Here is a 14,863-nt window from a genome sequence, read left to right as displayed (position 1 = left end):
TTGCATACGGTGATGTCATCCAAGCAATGGGCATAGTTGGCTGCAACCCTCGTCTGCATATGAAAAGAGAAAATGGTCACGCAGGGCATGGCGGCCTTTGTGGGGTTGCGCTTGGATGACCCCTAGATCGCTTTATACACCCCCATCAGTGTGGGGCTCATGTTGGCCATGCCCAAGCCCCTGAAGCATTCAAGCTGATTTCTTGCAGCAGCTGGACCCAGTAACAGCTCCAGAGTTGCTCTACAAGACAAGTAAAAGGGTGTGAGCCCTGCAGCACCACCTGTAGTTTGCATACACACATATATAGGACAGCATCTCTTATATGCCCCAGGGGCAATAAAATAGTAGCCTTATCTAGGGTATCCGTCCATGCCGCTACAGCACTACACACCCAGGCCGACGCAATTGCCGGTCTGAGTAAGGTACCTGAATGTGTATAAATGGACTTCAGGGTAATCTCCTGTTTGCGGTCAGCAGACTCTTTGAGGGTAGCCGTATCCTGGGACGGGAGGGCTACCTTCTTGGATAAGCGTGTTAATGCTTTGTCCACCCAAGGGGAGGATTCCCATCGTAACCTATCCGTTGATGGGACAGGGGAATCCTTTTGGAAATCTGCAGGAGATTCCCAAGCTTTTTCACATAACTCGTTCAGCTCGTGTGAGGGGGGAAAGGTTACCTCAGGCTTCTTTCCCTTGTACATATGTACCCTCTTGTCAGGAATAGGGGGCTCCTCTGTGATGTGCAAAACATCTTTTATTGCCATAATCATATATCAAATGTATTTTGCCAATTTTGGCTGTAACTTTGCATCATCGTAATCGACACTGGAGTCAGAATCCGTGTCGGTATCTGTGTCAACAATCTGGATAGTGGGCGCTTATGAGACCCTGACAGTCCCTGCGACATAGGATTAGGCATTGGTTGAGACCCTGACTGTCCCAAAGCTTCTGCCTTGTCTAATCTTTTGTGCAATGAGTTTACACTAGCATTTAAAACATTCCACATATCCATCCAATCAGGTGTCGGCGGAGACACCATGTTCATTTGCTCCCGCTCCTCTCTAATATAGCCTTCTTCCTCAGACATGTCGACACACGCGTACCGACACACCACACACACAGGGAATACTTTTACTGAAGACATTTCCCCCACAAGGCCCTTTGGAGAGACAGAGAGAGAGTATGCCAGCACATACCCCAGCGCTATATAACCCAGGAATAGCACAGTAACTTAATGTTTGAACAATCGGTGAGGGGGAACATCTTGAAACCCCAGTTTGTACCCTTGGGACACTATTTGTAAAACACACGAGTCCATGTCCGAATGAATCCAGAACTGACTGAAGAGTTTTAGACGTGCCCCCACTGGTGCGGGCTCCTGCAAGAGAGCCCCAGCGTCATGCAGTGGATTTGGCAGAAGCAGAGGATGATCTCTGCTCCTGCGATCTTGAAGAGGATGCAGACCTCTTCTCTCTTCTCCTTCCTCTACCTGCAAAGAAAGGGGAATCTTAACTTCTTGCATATCTATTGGGCCGAAATGACTGCATCAGATAATGATGCGTCTTCATCCGTTGGGAGGGAACATAGGGCAAGAAGGTTGACTTACCTGCGGGAGCTGCCGAGATCAAATTAACTAGGCAGTCACCAAACAAGGCTTCACCTTCATAGGGAAGAGACTCCCTTTCTTCTTGGAGTCAGCATCAGCATTCTCTTGGTGAATCCACAATGCCCTCCTATCCGACACTGCCATGAAATTGGCCCGTGAACTCAAGAGTCCTATATCCCTTGCAGTCTCACGTAAGTATGCTGCAGTGTCCTTGATATGATACAACGTAAGGAGTATCCCATCTCTCCAGGGTATCTATATCGGATGACAAGGTATTCGACCAATTCTTGAATACTACTACTCACCCATGCACATGTAATGGCAGGTCTAAGTAATGTACCCGTGGTTACATAACTAGAAATAATGTAGCTTCCTGCATACGATCCGCTGGATTTGTGACAGGGCCCCGTGCAGAACCAGAATCCTTTTGGGGATTTGAAACCATCTTGTCGAGCTGGCCCAGACTTTCTCAAACAGAGATGGAGGAACGTTACATCAGCTTTCATTATATATCTATATATACATACATATAGACCCCTTTGTCAGGAACAGCAGGGTCTTCAGTGATTTTAATATGTCCTTAATATCCACAATCATGTACTGAATGCTCCTTGCCAATATTGGATCTAATCAGGAAACATTATGGTCGACATAAGTATCAGTATCCGTGTCAGTATCAGTGTGTAGTAACTGGGCAAAATAACATTTTTGCGACCCAGCGGGGCCTGAGGGAAAAGAAACATAGCCATGAATATCACATCTATTCTCTACGTCTGTGTCTGGGACACAGATTTATCCAACCTTACTCTGATATTACTGAAACATTTACCCAGTCAGTTATTGGTGGTGCCAACAGGGCCACCATCATATGTCTGCATTCCTAATATAGTTTCCTCTTGGGAAAAACATTCAGCCACCGACATGTTGACACACATATACCAAGTACCCACAGACACACCGGCTTATGGGGGACAGACCGTCAGTAAATCTGTCAGAGGGACACAGAGGATTTTTCAGCTCACAATCCAGCGCCAAAAGTACACAGTCTGGGAAATAATAAACTCTATAGTGATAGACTTGTAATGCTCTAAAGATGTTCTGGTGAGGTGAGGAAGAAGCCCCGCCGCTGTAATGGCGCGTATCTGTCCGGCTCAGAAATAATTAATTACGCTAGCGGGGTAAGGACAGTGCCCAGGCACTAATGTCCACTTTTTCCAGCCTTTTGTGAGGAATTTATGCTGCCCAGGGTGCCCCCCCCCCCCGTGCCCTGCACCCTGCAGTGCCTGTGTTTGTGTGGGAGCATGGCGCGCAGCGTTCCGCTCGCTGCTCGGTACCTCAGAATGCCGTCACTGAAGAAGAAGTCTTCTGTTCTTCTGCTACTCACCTGTCTTCTGGCTCTGTAAGGGGGTGACGGCAGGCTGCGGGAGTGTGCATCTAGGCGTACCCAGCGATCAGCACCCTCAGGAGCTAATGGTGTCCTGTCAGCCTGAAGCAGAGCCATTGAACTCACTAGAAGTTGGTCATACTTCTCTCCCCTAAGTCCCACGAAGCAGGGAGACTGTTGCCAGCAGCCTCCCTGAAAATAAAAAAAACTAACAAGTCTTTTCAGAGAAACTCAGTAGAGCTCCCCTGTAGTGCATCCAGTATCACTGCGCACAATACTAAAACTGGAGTCTGGAGGAGGGGCATAGAGGGAGGAGACAGTTCACACCCTTTGAAAGTCTTAAAGTGCCCATGTCTCCTGCGGATCCCGTCTATACCCCATGGTTCTTAATGTGACCCCAGCATCCTCTAGGACGTATGAGAAAACAAATAACGCACACACGAGGAGGAGAGAACTAAGGAAGCTATAAGGAGAAGAGGGGAGGGAGGGGGGGTTGAAAGGTAAGGTAGTAAAGGCATATTGGATAAACTACAACCTTATACATATTCATTAATGTACCAGTAGTTAGAAGTAGAAGAGCTCTAACAGAAACCACAAAGCTTATCTAAAGCCACACCACACTGGATATGCCCAATCTCATTTGATTTTTGAAGCAAAGCAGTATTGGACTTTGTTAATACATGGATGGGAGACTGCTTGGTAGTATCAGATTCTTTAGGTGTTTTTAAACTACCAACACCATTTTCTTGGTACATTTAATTTTTACATGTATTCTTTTATGTACCAGAAGTTAGAAGTAGAAGAGCTGTAACAGAAACCACCAGCTCATCTACAGCCACAGCACACTGGATTTGCCCAATCTCTCCTGATCATGGAAGCTGAGCAGTGTTGGTCCTGGTTTTAGTACTTGGATGGGAGACCACAAGGAAATACCAGGAGCTGTGTGTATTTTTACAATACTAACACCGTTCTCTTGATGCATTCCATTTTGAAACATTGGGGCAGATCTATTAAGCCTGGTGAACTGATAAAGTGCAAGGTGATAAAGTACCAGCCAGTCAGCTCCTAACTGTCATTTTTAAAACCCAGCCTGTGACATGGCAATTAGGAGCTGATTGGCTGGTACTTTATCACCATGCAAATTATCATTTCACCAGGTTTAATAAATCGGCTGCTTACTCATTTATGTACGAGTAGTTAGAAGTAGAAGAACTCTAACAGAAACCACTAAGCTCATCTACATCCACACCACACTGTATATGCCCAATATCACCTGATTTTAGGCCTGGTTTGTTCTTGGATGTGAGACCACCTGGGAATACCAGGTGCTGTAGGTAGTTTTATACTACCAACACCGTTCTCTTGATGCATTCCATTTTGAAACATTGGGGCAGATCTATTAAGCCTGGTGAACTGATAAAGTGCAAGGTGATAAAGTACCAGCCAGTCAGCTCCTAACTGTCATTTTTCAAACCCAGCCTGTGACATGGCAATTAGGAGCTGATTGGCTGGTACTTTATCACCATGCAAATTATCATTTCACCAGGTTTAATAAATCGGCTGCTTACTCATTTATGTACGAGTAGTTAGAAGTAGAAGAACTCTAACAGAAACCACTAAGCTCATCTACAGCCACACCACACTGTATATGCCCAATATCACCTGATTTTAGGCCTGGTTTGTTCTTGGATGTGAGACCACCTGGGAATACCAGGTGCTGTAGGTAGTTTTATACTACCAACACCGTTCTCTTGATGCATTATATTTTGAAACTTATTCATTGATGTACCAGTAGTTAGAAGTAGAAGTTAGAAACAGCAAAAATCATCTACAGCCGCATCACACTGGATATGTCCAATCTCATCTGATGTTGGAAGCTAAGCAGTGTTGTGCCTGGTTAGTTTTTGGATTTCAGGTCCTGCCTTCTGGTTTGGCCACGGCACCTCGGAAATTCACCAAGGTCATGGCCGTGATGACGACCCTTCACCATCGGTGGACCAGGGAGGAATCTCTCCTCCCGATAAACATTCTGGAATTGCGGGCACTGTTCAATTCATTGACACTGGCCCTGCCTCTAGTACAGAACAGGCCTGTTCAAGTACAATCGGACAACGACACCACGGTAGTGTACACAAATCATCAAGGCGGCACTCGAAATTGCATGGCAAAGCTGGAAGTATCAAAAATCCTCAGTTGGGTAGAACGTCATCTGCCAGCAATATCGGCAGTGTTCATTCCCGGAGTCCTCAACTGGGAAGCGGATTTCCTCAGTCGTCAGTACGTTCACGCTGGAGAGTGGAGAGGCCGCAGCAGAAATGTCTGCACTGGTGTCAGTAGGTGACTGAGGCAGGGATGACTGGGAGATAGTGGGTGACTGAAGCATGTATGACTGGGAGATAGTGGGTGACTGAGGCCGGGGTGACTGGGAGATAGTCAGTGACTAAGGCAGGGGTGATAGGGATATAGTGGATGACTGTGGCAGGGGTGACAGGGACAGTAGGAGACTGAGGCAGGGGTGACAGGGATAGTGGGTGACTGAGGCAGGGGTGATAGGGTGACAGTGGGTGACTGAGGCAGAGGTGACAGGGATAGTGGGTGACTGAGGTAGGGGTGATATGGAGATAGTGGTTGACTGAGGCAGGGGTGACAGAGATAGTGGGTGACTAAAGCAGGGGTGACTGGTATAGTGGGTGACTGAGGCAGGGGTCGCAGGTATAGTGGTTAACTGAGGCAGCGGTGACTGGGAGATAGTGGGTAACTGGGGCAGGGGTGACAGGGAAAGTGTGTGACTCAGGCAGGGGTGATAGGGAGATAGTGGGCAGCAGATCACTGCCTCGCTGACAGCAGCACATCCCTGCTTCACTGACAGCAGCACATCCCTGCCTCATTGACAGCAGCACATACCTGCCTCACTTATAGCAGCACATCCCTGCCTCACTGGCAGCAGCAGATCCCTGCCTCACTGGCAGCAGCAGATCCCTGCCTCACTGGCAGCAGCAGATCACTGCTTCACTGACAGCAGCACATCCCTGCCTCACTGGCAGCAGCAGATCCCTGCCTTACTGACAGCTGTATATAGGGCCTAATTCAGACCTGATCTCTGCTGTGCATATTCACACAACAGGTGATCAGGTCTGAAGTGTGTGTGTGTGTGTGCTGGTGCCGCAGTGCACCGGCACATGCCAGAGATGCGATCAGCATCTCTGACCAGTGAGCGCCTCTGCCAACACATACTTATCTTGCATATGAGATCTCTTGATCATGAAGATAGTTCTCACAGGGTGAGGTTCATCCATTACATTTTAAAGTAGGAAGGTACAAATTACATATTCAAATTACATATATGTGCTGGATTCAAATGTTTTCCCCCCTTCCTTTCTCAATTGTGCCCATCAGCAGCTATTCTAATGTTGCTGCCAATGGGTGTGACACATTCATTTCTTCTGTGGGGTACACTGGACTCCACAAGGATTCACATTGGGGTGTAGAGTAGGATCTTGATCTGAGGCACCAACAGGCTCAAAGCTTTTGACTGTTCCCAAGATGCTCAGCGCCCCCTGCTCTATAACCTCGCTTCCATGAACAGGGAGCTCAGTTTGTAGTTGGTGCCTTCAGTAGCAGGACACTTAACAGGGGGCTGCCTCAGGCAGCCTATACTTAGCTATTAATTTTGACAAGAAAAGAAGAACTTTTTTTATAAGAATGTACAAGGGCTGCAGCAGGCTAGGTCTAATAGACATCTTTACTGCAGCTCCATCACTCCCAGCGGCGCAGTATACTCACGTGCCCTGGTTGCTGGGTCACTGCAGCGGAGGCTCCGGTTTCTTCCTAAGGTCAGTCACACACACACCGCCCTCCGGGATCACGAGGCCGCTGATGAAAGGGAGGTAAGGGGCTTCTGTGCCCACACTATACCGTGATCCAGCGTGGCAGTAGGGGGCGGGCCGCGTGCGCACTGGCGTGGACACTGATTACTGGGCAGCCGCTCCACTAGCCACCAGGGACAGTTAAGGAGCACAGCTCTGGGGGTTTTTCTCCTTTATTAACCCCATTTTGTACTACCTGCAGTGCATTGTGATAGGTAATAGAGCCTGATTCAGGTTGGATTGCAATCACAATAAGCAATCCAACTGCAAAAATTGCTAAGAGCATACGCATGCGCCTGCATTTTCTGTGACTGTCAATCGGTGCGGGGGGGGGGGTCAGCAACACTCCATTTCAAAGTCGGAGATGGAGCGGTGCGGGGGCAGGGCTTCAACGGAGAAACAGGAGGCGTGGTCAGAGCGGCTGCATGACATCACATGCAGCCGTTGCGATCACAAAAATGGTGGCGGCTTCCTGCGCACACGTACAGTCTGCACCAACAGGAGGCTAACCCATTTTTTATGATCACGCTGAACTGCACTGAGACTGCAATTTCAGCGTGGTCAAGAAGGGAGGTGGCATGCTGGGTGGCCATGCCCTGTGATGGGTGGCCCCAGCATGCGAACCAAAGGATTGCAAATTCTGTTACTTAGCAGAATTTGCAATCCTTACTGAATTAGGCCATTGATTACAAAATTGTAAACAATATTTGAAGTTTTTCTTCAGGGACTAACACAAAAGATGCTTGGGGCTACTAACACATGGGTAAGCCACGTAAAGCTTCCCATGGGTCAGTGGCATCACAACGGGGTTGCGGCACACACCCGAGTGTCACCCGCCAAGTGGGGTGACACCAAAGTGCCGGCTCTTCTTCAGTGACAGAATATGGGTGTTTCACTGTGACATTACGTGCAACACCCAGTTTCTGTCACTGTGCAGGAGCCAGCACCACTCACACACTAGTCCCCGGGTACAGCCCCCAACCCCCGGGATACCCGCAGCAACAAAATGGTGATTCAGGCCACGCCCCTACCTATGAGACCATGCCTCCTTTTTACCATTGCGCTGCTTATCTGCGTGCACTGCATTACAATCTCCCTCGCCGCCTCTCTGGGTGTCACCAGTGATAGTGACACCTCTGCCATGCTTGTAGCAGCTGGTCCTAAGATCTACGCCTCCAGCCCTGAGTGTTTTCCCTTGTGACTTGTTGATCATCATAGCGAAGCAGATGCTTACAGAAAACTGCAGGGGCTTAGATTGAAAAGAAAAACATTGACGAACCCATCATTTCAGCGACAGGGTCTGCCACACGACTGACTGAAATGACTGGTTGGTTTGGGCCCCCACCAAAAAAGAATCAATCAATCTCTCCTTGCACAAACTGGCTCTACAGAGGCAAGATGTCCACCTCATCATCCTCCGATTCCTCACCCCTTTCACTGTGTACATCCCCCTCCTCACAGATTATTAATTCGTCCCCACTGGAATCCACCTTCTCAGATCCCTGTGTACTTTCTGGAGGCAATTGCTGGTGAATGTCTCCACGGAGGAATTGATTATAATTAATTTTGATGATCATCATCTTCTCCACATTTTCTGGAAGTAACCTTGTACGCCAATTGCTGACAAGGTGAGCGGCCGCACTAAACACTCTTTCGGAGTACACACTGGAGGGAGGGCAACTTAGGTAGAATAAAGCCAGTTTGTGCAAGGGCCTCCAAATTGCCTCTTTTTCTCCACCATTCTTTCAAAGGTGACAGAATCATATGCAGTGACAGTAGACGACATGTCAGTAATCGTTGCCAGGTCCTTCAGTCTGGACCAGATGTCAGCACTCACTCCAGACTGCCCTGCATCACCGCCAGCGGGTGGGCTCGGAATTCTTAGCCTTTTCCTCGCACCCCCAGTTGCGGGAGAATGTGAAGGAGGAGCTGTTGACGGGTCACGTTCCGCTTGACTTGACAATTTTCTCACCAGCAGGTCTTTGAACCTCTGCAGACTTGTGTCTGCCGGAAAGAGAGATACAATGTAGGTTTTAAATCTAGGATCGAGCACGGCGGCCAAAATGTAGTGCTCTGATTTCAACAGATTGAATCCTGGTTAAGCAAATTAAGGGCTCCATCCACAAGTCCCACATGCCTAGTTGAATCGCTCTGTTTTAGCTCCTCCTTCAATGTCTCCAGCTTCTTCTGCAAAAGCCTGATGAGGGGAATGACCTGACTCAGGCTGGCAGTGTCTGAACTGACTTCACGTGTGGAAAGTTCAAAGGGTTGCAGAACCTTGCACAACGTTGAAATCATTCTCCACTGCGCTTGAGTCAGGTGCATTCCCACTCCTTTGCCTATATCGTGGGCAGATGAATAGGCTTGAATGGCCTTTTGCTGCTCCTCCATCCTCTGAAGCATATAGAGGGTTGAATTCCACCTCGTTACCACCTCTTGCTTCAGATGATGGCAGGGCAGGTTCAGGAATGTTTGGTGGTGCTCCAGTCTTCGGCATGCGGTGGCTGAAGGCAGAAAGTGGCCCGCAATTCTTCGGGCCACCGACAGCATCTCTTGCACGCCCCTGTCGTTTTTTAAATAATTCTGCACCACCAAGTTCAATGTATGTGCAAAACATGGGACGTGCTGGAATTTGCCCAGATGTAATGCACGCACAATATTGGTGGCGTTGTCCGATGTCACAAATCCCCAGGAGAGTTCAATTGGGGTAAGCCATTCTGCGATGATGTTCCTCAGTTTCCTTAAGAGGTTGTCAGCTGTGTGCCTCTTATGGAAAGCGGTGATACAAAGTGTATTTTGAATCCCGGGTAAGACTCATACCAGCCACACCGATCACACCGTATAACTTGTGATCTGAACCCAGTTAACAGTATGATAACAGAGGAGCCTCTGAAAAGATGGCTCCCAACAATAATAACCCGATTTTTGTAACAATAACTATGTACAAGTATTGCAGACAATCCGCACTTGGGATGGGCGCCCAGCATCCACTACGGACTATGAGAAATAGAATTATCGGTAAGTAAATTCTTATTTTCTCTAACGTCCTAAGTGGATGCTGGGGACTCCGTAAGGACCATGGGGATTATACCAAAGCTCCCAAACGGGCGGGAGAGTGCGGATGACTCTGCAGCACCGAATGAGAGAACTCCAGGTCCTCCTCAGCCAGGGTATCAAATTTGTAGAATTTAGCAAACGTGTTTGCCCCTGACCAAGTAGCTGCTCGGCAAAGTTGTAAAGCCGAGACCCCTCGGGCAGCCGCCCAAGATGAGCCCACTTTCCTTGTGGAACGGGCTTTTACAGATTTTAGCTGTGGCAGGCCTGCCACAGAATGTGCAAGCTGAATTGCACTACAATCCAACGAGCAATAGTCTGCTTAGAAGCAGAAACACCCAGCATGTTGGGTGCATACAGGATAAACAGCGAGTCAGATTTCATGACTCCAGCCGTCCTGGAAACATCTTTTTCAGGGCCCTGACAACATCCAGCAACCTGGATTCCTCCAAGTCCCTAGTAGCCGCAGGCACCACAATAGGTTGGTTCAGGTGAAAACGCTGGAACCACCTTAGGGAGAAACTGAGGACGAGTCCTCAATTCCGCCCTGTCCGAATGGAAAATCAGATAAGGGCTTTCACAGGATAAAGCCGCCAATTCTGACACGCGCCTGGCCGAGGCCAGGGCCAACAGCATGACCACTTTCCATGTGAGATATTTTAACTCCACAGATTTAAGTGGTTCAAACCAATGTGACTTTTGGAACCCAAACTACATTGAGATCCCAAATTGCCACTGGAGGCACAAAAGGAGGCTGTATATGCAGTACCCCTTTTACAAACGTCTAAACTTCAGGGACTGAAGCTAGTTCTTTTTTGGAAGAAAATTGACAGGGCCGAAATCTGAACCTTAATGGACCCCAATTTCAGGCCCATAAACACTCCTGTTTGCAGGAAATGTAGGAATCGACCCAGTTGAATTTCCTCCGTCGGGCCTTACTGGCCTCGCACTACGCAACATATTTTCGCCAATTGCGGTGATAATGTTTTTTGCGGTTACATCCTTCCTGGCTATTGATCAGGATAGGGATGACTTCATCCGGAATGCCTTTTTTCCTTCAGGATCCGGTGTTCAACCGCCATGCCGTCAAACGCAGCCGCGGTAAGTCTTGGAACAGACAGGGTCCTTGCTGGAGCAGGTCCCTTCTTAGAGGTAGAGGCCACGGATCCTCCGTGAGCATCTCTTGAAGTTCCGGTTACCAAGTCCTTCTTGGCCAATCCGGAGCCACGAATATAGTGCTTTCTCCTCTCCATCTTATCAATCTCAGTACCTTGGGTATGAGAGGCAGAGGAGGGAACACATATACTGACTGGTACACCCACGGTGTTACCAGAGCGTCTACAACTATTGCCTGAGGGTCTCTTGACCTGGCGCAATACCTGTCGAGTTTTTTAATCATGTGGACGACTTCTGGGTGAAGTCCCCACTCTCCCGGGTGGAGGTCGTGCTGAGGAAGTCTGCTTCCCAGTTGTCCACTTGCCCAGCGAAGAATCCTTGCAGCTTCTGCCATTGCCCTCCTGCTTCTTGTGCCACCCTGTCTGTTTACGTGGTTGACTGCCATGATGTTGTCCGACTGGATCAACACCGGCTGACCTTGAAGCAGAGGTCTTGCTAAGCTTAGAGCATTGTAAATGGCCCTTAGCTTCAGGATATTTATGTGAAGTGATGTATCCCGGCTTGACCCTAAGCCCTGGATATTCCTTTCCTGTGTGACTGCTCCCCAGCCTCGCAGGCTGGCATCCGTGGTCACCAGGACCCAGTCCTGAATGCCAAATCTGCGGCCCTCTAGAAGATGAGCACTCTGCAACCACCACAGGATGGATACCCTTGTCCTTGGTGACAGGGTTATCCGCTGATGCATCTGAAAATGCGACCCGGACCATTTGTCCAGTAGGTTCCACTGGAAAGTTCTTGCGTGGAATCTAACGAATGGGATTGCTTCGTATGAAGCCATCATTTTTTCCCAGAACCCTTGTGCATTGATGCACTGAGACTTGGTTCGGTTTTAGGAGGTTCCTGATTAGCTCGGATAACTCCCTGGCTTTCTCTTCCGGGAGAAACACCTTTTTTCTGGACTGTGTCCAGGATCATCCCTAGGAAACAGAAGACAAGTCGTCGGAACCAGCTGCGATTTTGGAATATTGAGAATCCAATCGTGCTGCCGCAACACTACCTGAGATAGTGCTACACCGACCTCCAACTGTTCCCTGGATCTTACCCTTATCAGGGAATCGTCCAAGTAAGGGATAACTAAAATTCCCTTCCTTCGAAGGGATATCATTTCGTCCATTACCTTGGTAAAGACCCGGGGTGCCGTGGACCATCCCTACGGCAGCGTCTGAACTGATAGTGACAGTTCTGTACCATAACCTGAGGTACCCTTGGTGAGAAGGGTAAATTTTGACATGAAGGTAAGCATCCTTGATGTCCCGAGACATCATGTAGTCCCCTTCTTCCAGGTTCGCAATCACTACTCTGAGTGACTCAATCTTGAATTTGAACCTCTGTATGTAAGTGTTCAAAGATTTTAGATTTTAGATTTAGAATCGGTCTCACCGAGCCGTCTGGCTTCGGTACCACAATAGTGTGGAATAATACCCCGTTCCCTGTTGCAGGAGGGGTACCTTGATTATCACCTGCTGGGAATACAGCTTGTGAATGGCTTCCAAAACTGCCTCCCTGTCAGAGGGAGATGTCGGTAAAGCCAACTTTTGGAAACGGCGAGGGGGAGACGTCTCGAATTCCAATATGTACCCCTGAGATATTACCTGAAGGATCCAGGGGTCTACTTGCGAGTGAGCCCACTGCGCACTGAAATTCATTGAGAACGGGCCCCCACCGTGCCTGAGCTTGTATAGCCCTAGCGTCATACTGAGGGCTTGGCAGAGGCGGGAAAGGGTTTCTGTTCCTGGGAACTGGCTGATCTCTGCAGCCTTTTTCCTCTCCGTCTGTCACGAGCAGAAAAGAGGAACCTTTTGTCCGCTTGCCAACAAAGGACTGCGCCTGATAATACGGCGTCTTATTTTGAGAGGCGACCTGGGGTACAAACGTGGATTTCCCAGCTGTTGCCGTGGCCACCAGGTCTAAAGGACCGACCCCAAATGTCCCCTTTCAAAGGCAATACTTCCAAATGCCGTTTGGAATCCGCATCACCTGACCATTTTACTGGTAGAATTGGACAACGCACTTATACTTGATGCCAGTCGGCAATTATTCCGCTGTGCATCATGCATATATAGAAATGCATCTTTTAAATGCTCTATAGGCAATAATATACTATCCTTCACAATACCAAGAAATTCGAGATCTGTGTTTATACCAACAGCGCTATAGTGAATTGAAAACCAGTTATAATAAAGATATCACCATTATATCCCTTATTAATAAAGATATCACCATTACATCCCTTATTGGCGATTCCTGTGATAGAGTCTTCAAAAGGTATTGACTGGTGCGATTTCTCCAGGGTATGGTAACATGTAAGAAGACATGAAAACAAAAGAACCAATGTGTAGTAAATTCCTCATATACGTCAGATAAATCTAGATTGTTCTTTTTCAAGAAAGCTAGTGGTGGTTTTTAGGCGTACCCCACTCACACTTTAATCAAAAATTTCTAAACCCATCAAGGTTTCTTTTTCCAATGCCGAGGCCTGATTCACTTGAACTGCACCTGGCAAATAGGTATGATCTATAGTATAATGGTGGAGCGTACCCCAAAACTCACACTCGCGAGAGGGGTTATAAGCACATCAAGGTATCTTTGGAAACTTGAAATGTATAGATGGAGCGTACCCCAAGACTCACACTCGTGAAGTGGATAAAAAGCACATCAAGGTATCTTTAAAATAACAGTGAAATCTGTGGGTCAACTTGTGCGTACCAAAACTCACAGTTCTTAATGTAGTTGTACTCCCATCAAGGTATCTTTTTAGGTTCCACTCCTCATGTAGTGTCCTTGGTGGTAGCAGTCTAGCCTCCCCAGAAAATAACTAACTCTCCTCAGATGGAGGTAGGGGGGTACAAAAAGTGTTTTAATAAAACTCACAAATGCAGACAGACTGTATTGAGTCCATAAAAACCACGATATACAGAATAAAACAATTCCTAAGCAGAGCCGGCAAGGAAAAAAATGGGGAGTCCCGAGAAAGCGGGATAACCCTTTTAGTTAAATATCAAGAAAAAAATCTAAAATGAAAAAAGAAAAAAACTAATAAAAATCCGGAAAAGAGATTGTCACTACTCACACTCCTGCTTGTCAACGCGTTTCAGCCCTGGCCTGGGCCTTTATCGAGACATCATGTCTCGATAAAGGCCCAGGCCAGGGCTGAAACGCGTTTTTATTAGTTTTTTTCTTTTTTCATTTTAGATTTTTTTCTTGATATTTAACTAAAAGGGTTATCCCGCTTTCTCGGGACTCCCCATTTTTTTCCTTGCCGGCTCTGCTTAGGAATTGTTTTATTCTGTATATCGTGGTTTTTATGGACTCAATACAGTCTGTCTGCATTTGTGAGTTTTATTAAAACACTTTTTGTACCCCCCTACCTCCATCTGAGGAGAGTGAGTTCTTTTCTGGGGAGGCTAGACTGCTACCACCAAGGACACTACATGAGGAGTGGAACCTAAAAAGATACCTTGATGGGAGTACAACTACATTAAGAACTGTGAGTTTTGGTACGCACAAGTTGACCCACAGATTTCACTGTTATTTTAAAGATACCTTGATGTGCTTTTTATCCACTTCACGAGTGTGAGTCTTGGGGTACGCTCCATCTATACATTTCAAGTTTCCAAAGATACCTTGATGTGCTTATAACCCCTCTCGCGAGTGTGAGTTTTGGGGTACGCTCCACCATTATACTATAGATCATACCTATTTGCCAGGTGCAGTTCAAGTGAATCAGGCCTCGGCATTGGAAAAAGAAACCTTGATGGGTTTAGAAATTTTTGATTAA

Source organism: Pseudophryne corroboree, unplaced genomic scaffold, assembly GCF_028390025.1.
Source record: "Pseudophryne corroboree isolate aPseCor3 unplaced genomic scaffold, aPseCor3.hap2 scaffold_413, whole genome shotgun sequence".
In the NCBI taxonomy this organism is placed as follows: Eukaryota; Metazoa; Chordata; class Amphibia; order Anura; family Myobatrachidae; genus Pseudophryne; species Pseudophryne corroboree.
This window is presented reverse-complemented; position numbering follows the sequence as displayed.